The sequence below is a fragment of the Chiroxiphia lanceolata genome, chromosome 9, assembly GCF_009829145.1.
Source record: "Chiroxiphia lanceolata isolate bChiLan1 chromosome 9, bChiLan1.pri, whole genome shotgun sequence".
Taxonomy (NCBI): Eukaryota; Metazoa; Chordata; class Aves; order Passeriformes; family Pipridae; genus Chiroxiphia; species Chiroxiphia lanceolata.
The window spans coordinates 18,127,962-18,135,505 of record NC_045645.1 but is presented as its reverse complement, the minus strand read 5'-3'; the positions used below and the strand labels follow the sequence as shown (position 1 = coordinate 18,135,505).

The 7,544-nt window shown below is 38.2% G+C and overlaps 1 long non-coding RNA gene across 1 annotated transcript in view; it reads right to left on the bottom strand.

Moving 5' to 3' along the window:
* Positions 1 to 202: 202 nt before the first annotated feature.
* The window catches only part of LOC116791002, a 32,707-nt gene continuing 25,365 nt past the window's right edge, over positions 203 to 7,544 (bottom strand). The window contains exons 3-4 of the long non-coding RNA XR_004358587.1: positions 6,042 to 6,106; positions 203 to 232 (exon numbers count right to left, since the gene is read on the bottom strand). This is a non-coding gene — a long non-coding RNA (uncharacterized LOC116791002). The remainder of the gene's footprint in view (positions 233 to 6,041; positions 6,107 to 7,544) is intronic.

The following is a 7,544-nucleotide window of genomic DNA, read 5'->3' as shown; positions in this document are numbered from 1 at the left end:
TAAAGCGATCCAAATAAATAGTCCCAATCCTGCGGTTCTCAAGTGGTGAACACATGGAAAAAGTGATTTTCTCCTTCAGCACTTCTAATTAACCTTCAACACTGCTGGTCCATAGGAACAGACCAGGCAGGTTTACTTTCAAGTGCCTGTCTTCAGCCTGGAGGACAAAGGTTTTCTCCAGGCAGGGAGAAGACATCAGTTGGCCTGAGTCAAGTTCCAGAAGGACGTTTCCCTGCAAATAAAGAATTTAAATCAGTTACTTGGAGATGCTAAGAAGCAGAGAGAAAGAGAAACATGGGAACAGCAGGCAGCTTCCTCAGAAGGGAACTACAAAAAGCAGTGAAAGGGCAGCCGAGTTCCTGTGCAAAACATAGTATAAAACCTGGCAATTCTCAGCGGTAAAAATAACTCAGAGCAATTTACAACTCATAGTAAATTGAGCAGCAGCAATTCAGAGTGTAGTCAATAAAAGAGTACATTTCTTCAGTATATCTCTAATATTTTACCATATTAGTTTGCTGTGCAATAGCAGCCTATTTCCTTATTGGCAGCATGCTTAGCTAGTAGTAGAAAATTAAGATTAACTAATCAAGTTCCTACTCATTTTTCTAGGAGAAAAAAGGCAGGTATGAAATAGCTTTCAGTGCCACCCTGTTAATCCAGGTAATAGGGATGAGTGCTAAGATGTCCTGTAATGTGGTGGCAGCAGCGACCACTCCTTGTCCCCACGCATGAGAAAGTTAAACATGTAGTTGGATTAGTCTTTGGGATATGTTTGCTGTACTGCAGAACGGAAGGCCAAGGAACTATGAGAAGCAGAAGTAAGGGAAACGATGTGAGAATGAATAGGAACACAAAATGTGTGATGGAGATGCAGGGAGCCAGAGAGGAGCTTGGGCTGGAAAGTGAAAGCTATTGAAAACTCAGGAGAAGACAAAGCATTTGTTCCTGTTATGCTGCCTTGGTCAGCTGGATAATTGGAGGTTTAGTATTTATTGTGCTTAAGCTTGTTTTCCAGATAGAGGCAAAAGCGGGGTAAGGAGGCTCAAGAAAAGGGAAGGGATCCTGTGTTTGCTGGAGCTCAAGTCTACTGATGTATCCCACAAATACAGAACTGGGGGCTGGGGTTATAGTCCCAGCAGGATGTTGGCTACTGTTCCATGATGATGATGTAGTTGACAGGGACAGTTGAAGAGAAGAGAACTGCAAACAGCTGTGTTCACAGTTCACACTGAAAGTTTTGAGATCTGCAGAAAAAGTAAGTAAACCTCAAAGAGTCATTGATCCCTATCATACTGTCACCCATTCACTTCAGCTCTATCCGTCTAGTTGTCAGTGCTTGGAAAGTGTGAGAGTCCCCCTCCTTCAAAGCTTCAGCACAAAAATTGAATCACTGCTTCTGGGCAGGTGTGAGGTCATCGGCTGTGTCCCGGGATGAGTGTCATCTGAGGCCCTCTCCAGCCTCCATGATCAAACAGGAGGCATCAAGGGAGTCAGGGCTGTTTTCCCCAGCTTTGCCCTCTGCAGTATATGTGAGAACAAACTTTTGACACCTGTATGGGTACAGATGGCTCCCCGCTTTCTTCAACCGTGGCCCCAAACAAGCATCTGAAAATAGACTGACCTTTTGATTATACATGGCCAACTTGCCTGCTCTTTTAGCTGCTGCCATTGAGTTTTCCCAAGCAATCTCTAAACATAAAATAGGAGTGATTCTAAAAGAAAATGGGTTCATCAGGTCAGTGTAGTGTAATTCTGGAAAGGGTATGAAAGTAAGGAAGTAATGATAATGCACGAATTGAGGAGCTGGTATAATTTACCGTGGCTGCATTGAGTTAAAAACTGTAATAAAATTTCCTGTCTGGCTGGAACATAATGAGTTCCCTACCTTTTAACAGTGCCTGCAAAATAAATTAAAAGAAAATGCATACTGCCTTTCTTCACTTGCAGATAGTATCTATCTATTAAGGTAAAGGAACAGTGACAGAAAGTACTGCTTCTGCACAATACTTGCATTAACTCTAAAGTCCTGGCCAGTGCTCAGAGATGAAGAAAGTAGAGGGAATGATGCTAGCATAGAATCAAGTGATCAAAAATTGCTACTGACAGTAAAATAGGGGACTGATGGGCAGTGAAGGCTTGTCCCTAGCCTTCTCATAGCCTTTCTTGTGCTGAAAGGAACAGTGATTTTAGGGAGGTAGGGATATTTGAAGGCAATTATTGTTTCTGTGAAAGAGGTATTATTAGTGGTGATTAACTGCAGCTGCTGCTTTTTTAAACTTCTTAGTGCTTCAGTACAGGTACTGTCCTGCTGGTCCAACATTTCAGAGTGGTCTTGCAAGCGCAGGAGGCCAGAACAGAAAGGGACACAGTTAGCACAAAAAGAGTGATGTGAGCAGGACATCCAATAAGAGTGTTCATAGCCAAAAGGGTGGAGCCCAGCAAGTTCAATGAAGGCTCACAACAGCTGAGTTTCTGGAATATGAATCATTAGACAATACTTCTTATAAAACTGTGCTGAAGATATCCTTTTACCTAGCTGGTGATTCAGGTGTCACAAGCTTCTGAACAGGGATATGGCTAAAAGCAAGCAAACAAGGAAAGAATAAAAAAAGAAAGAAGAAAAAAGGAAAAGAAAGAAAGAAAAGAAAAGAAAAAAGAAAAAGAAAAAAAAGAAAAGAAAAGAAAAGAAAAGAAGAAAGAAAAAAAAGAAAAGGAAAAAAAAAAAAAAAGAAAAGAAAAAAGAAAGAAAAGAAAAGAAAAGAAAGAAAAAGAAAAGAAAAGAAAAGAAAAAAGAAAAAAAGAAAAAAGAAAAAAAAAAAAGAAAAAAGAAAAAAAAAAAAAAAAAGAAAAAAGAAAAAAAGAAAAGAAAAAAAGAAAAAGAAAAGAGAAAAAAAAAAAAAAAAAGAAAAGAAAAAAAAAAAAAAAAAAAAAAAAAGAAAAGAAAAAAGAAAAGAAAAGAAAGAAGAGAAAAGACTGATTTTTACCTACACACAACAGGATTCTGCATAGTTACTTCTCATTCCCTTAAACCTCACCGGCAGGCAGGGACCCTATGTCAACCGACTGATCAAGGCCTCTGTGAACTACACACTTCCATTTCTTATCTAGAGAACAAAATGGAAACTATGGTAACAGAGACAGACCTGGTAAAGTCCATCAAAGCCTGAGAAGAAAACTCAGCCTACCTCCGCCTAGAGCCCGTGACCTCTCTGCTAAGGCTCCCAGCCAGAGGGGCACTCCTTGTGACCGTATGATGGGGACATAAATAACTCTTACATAGACATAACTCACTGCACAATTGCTACTGATTTTCACCCATGCTGTGCTTGGTCTCCTGGCTGGAAGGCATATGTATCCCTCCTTTCAGGATATAACTCTTAAAAGCATACATCACTTAAGCTGTTATTCAGAAACAGAATAATCAAAAGTATTGGGATTTTGGTTGGTAGTTTTAGCTCAACCTGTTACATTTGTCTTAATCTATATCTATAGAAACACATCTGGAAATTGTGCCACTGCTGTAACTTATAATTTCATGTAAAATACATTTTAAAGTAGAGAGAACATTTCCAAATTTACTGCTTTTGTAGGTAAACATAATTTAAAATTTTGCAGATTTTCTTTCTTCTGAAACAACAGACAGAAATTTAAAAATAGTATAGGAAACTTTTCTCGCAGGAAGTACGGCAATTTTATAATACACTCAAAGGCAATTTACTGTGACATGACTTAAAAAGTAAAGCTCATTTTAACAGTATATAGGGGTTTTTTTGCAACATAGTAGAATTCCTGACCATCTGACAGAACAAAGAATAGTGTGCAAAATACCATGTGGATTTAAAGTGGCCAAAAGCAGAGGTTAGCATATAATTCTCTTTGCTGTAGAACCCAAATTCTCTTTTGGGGAGGGCTGGAGCAGGTGTCTGTGAGCCTCAAAAGAGAAAACAGGTTGTCTATTTCAATGAGAAAAGGATGCATTTTGGCTTGTTTTGGTTTCCCACGAACTGCACCCAGAGTTTAAAAGCAAAAAACCTAGTGAGGTCTCCTGCAAGCCTCAGACAAAGTCTGTGCCCCTGAGGTTGCAAAATCCTGCCTAATGTATGGTTTGTCCACCAGCATGGGATATAGGACAGAGCCAAGCTGTAAGCATTCATGCTTACACTTTTCAAAGTCTTTTTTAAAACAAAAGGAGGGCTGGTCATCCTGGAGAGGGTGAACAGCAGGGATTGGCACATCCTGTTTGTTGCTATTAACCCATATAAATGGATGTAAAGGCACTAAAAGGAATGGAAACAGAAAGTAAGATACAGAAACTTTTCTATAATATACCATTGCAACAGGATTTGGGAACTTCTAATACTCTTATAATCCCATTCACACTATCAAGGTATCTGGCCTTGCAGCCACTCAGTCTGTGTTCAGCGCTTTGTTTAAGGTGCATCCCATAATACCTTCTGCCCTATGTAATTTAGGAGCATTCGTACTGGAAAAATAGAAAAAAAATTAATGCTTGAATTGTCTACATAAAAATGCTTAAAAATGTACTCCCTTTTGGTATCAGTATAGCATATGTGATAAGTGTAACACAGACTGAGAGATACAACTTGCAGCACAAGTTGTATATAGAACTTGTATATCTTCTCTTGGAAGATATACATAAGGGACAGACTCTAAAATGAAAGAAAAAAGAAACATCAAAATTATTTAAGGGTAGCAAACAAAATCATAAATAGTGGGTTTGTCATGCACATTTGCTGTTTAGCCACAGCTCTGGAATTTTAAGTGCTAGTGTTGGGAAAAGGAAGCAATTGGCTGGGTGCAATCTGAATTCTAGTTTCAAATGATTCCAGAACCTGTCCTCTGGTATATCAGACAACTAATACACTAATAGATGTCTTTATCACAGCAGCAGAGCAATCAGCCTTAGGTCAGATTCTTTTCTTAGAAACTTTCACAGAACTAGCTTTATTTTAGAGTTACCAGTATGCTGTTAATTCCGAACCTCAGTGGATTTCTAAAACCACTATGCAAAATGAACATATGGATTAATTGCAGAAAGAATAGATACTATCACTTACCTCTGAAAAATAATCAATATTGCAGAAAAGGCTTGTAAGCAGAATTAAAAGGAGAAGTAATTTTCTTTAATTGGTTTTGAGCTATTACGCATTACCAATTTTCATTAGCACTTCTTGTATGCCCCTAGAACATACATACAAGGGGATGTATATAAAACTAGTTTAGAAAGTTCTATCACTTTTTATATGCTGTTCCTTGTCTGCCATTTTAATTTTTTTTTGTACTTTTCAGCTTTCACACATTTTAAAATGATAGAGTAGTATATCAATTATAATTGAGTGGTAACAAAAGATATTATTTCTCTCTTTGCTAGATGTATGGTGTGCGTGAGTAAAGATTTGTGCTGTGGAGAGATAATTTAAAGGCGTTAATGGCTGCTTATGTTACTAAGTTTGTTTTCCCTTTTTTTATATTTGTCATATAATTTTTACTGTGTGTTTTTCTCCTCTGAAAGCATTTCAAAAGACATTATAATGTACCACCTTGTCTTTTAAAAGGTCATTATTTGCACAAATTGTCATTTAAGTTGAACTTTAAATTTGATGAATTTTCTGTTTCAACCTGTGAGAAACGAGACTGAAAGCAGAAATTAGAACCAGCCTTTGTCCAAGACCAAAGCAAATTATGACGGACATCACAATGTCTGCCCCGCTAAAAAGATATTTAAACACATGGTGTCAGCGAGAAGTGTGCATCACAGCCATGCCATAGCTGCACCCTCCACATCTGACCTTTGAAAGATTTCAGTGCCTCATCAAAGCCTATTCAAAAAAGTAACACACACACACATATGAACATTTTGAAATATGAAGATTAAGATCTGGAGTGTAAAAGGACAAATGAAGCCTACAATAGTAGTCAGGGATCTTCCACTGTGCGCTGCTGTCTTGATATGTCAGTCAGCATAGTTAATGATACTTGGATTTTAGGAAACTGAATAGTATACATGTAGTGTTCACCTGTAATAATATCTTCTGAGAAGAATCTTTTCTGCTTTTCTGAAGTAACAGCTACAGGCACAGACCTGCAATGCAGAGAAGCCAGGCTATTATTAAAACCACAACAGCAGTCCACCCCAACTTTACCAACAGATATTTCAAATGACAGATAAAGGTGTTGAATAGCCCTTTCATTTTTTCCTTTCTCTTCATCTGACATCACATCAGCCGGCCTGTACAGAACAGCAGAGAGGGGAAGTACAGGTTTAGGCAGATGCTGCTTGTGGTCCCACTTGCCACTCGTGCTCCCCAGGGCACTCCTCATAATCATAGCCACCTCCCGCACATAGGTTAGATGCTACAGCATTATTCTCCACCTACAGAGCTCTGCTTCATCCAGACTGATGTTTATTCATACTTTGTTATTGCAGATTTCCACATTTGGAGGCTCATTGCAGGACAAAGACATTTTTTGTGGCTGGAATCCTCTGTTTTGCTCAGAGATCTGTTTCACATCATGTCACTTGTGTACAAGTCATTACAAAAAATGTTTGGTGGAAAAGTAATTTATAAACCATAAATAGAATTATTTAGTCCCTGTTTTTATCAGTGCAGACCAACACAGCTCTTAATTGCAAAACTGACCTGGTCCCAAAGCAAAGGCCAGCTATATCTAATCATCTGGGGATGGGCCAGAACACAACGAATAAAGGAATTGGAAAGTAACGCCAAAAGGTTTTAAGATGTAAAATGACACAACGTTCAATGAACACTTGCCAACATCATCTCTAATTACTGCAGTGATTAAGTAGTAAAGAATTTGGTCCCAAGGGGATTACAGTTCTGAAGGAAATATGGTGCCATGTGTTACAGAATTTTTTCTTGCAAATCATTATGGAAATCCTGCTTCCTCTGGTTCTCCTAACAAACTCTTTCTTTGCAAAAACCGTGCTTCATTTGTGAAGTGCAGAGGGAGTGTAGCTTGCCTGCTTCTGAAGATTTACATCTTTATTTCTATGTATTCAACTTGCCTTTTTTAAAAAATCCTTTTATGTCTCTAAAGAAAGAAGCATAGAAAGCATTATGTATTTGCATACTGTAAGGGTTCCTCTCATCCTTGCTGAAGAACAAACAGAGAATAGGGGAGGGCTAGATAAAAGCATCGAGACCTTAACACAGCATGGCAGTAGCCTAACAAACAGCCAGAGAAACTGCAATTAATGCAAGTCCAGCTTAAATCATAGTCCCGGGGGATACCTTAGAAGACCTTGTTTAGAAGTACTTTCTTTTTTTCCATTATTCTCTTAACCATGAGATCAAAATTTGTCCAGCTTAAAAAAACCCAAAGCACAATGAAAAAACCTGAGGTTGAATAACAAAAGCATTGGAATTGATTTTAATTTACAGGTTATGTTTAAACTTCCTACAACTCTGGATCAAAATGTCTATTGCACAAGCAAAACATGTCTCTCACTATAGCATGCTCATGTTTACTGTGTTTATTCTCTCAGCAGGTGTCCCTAG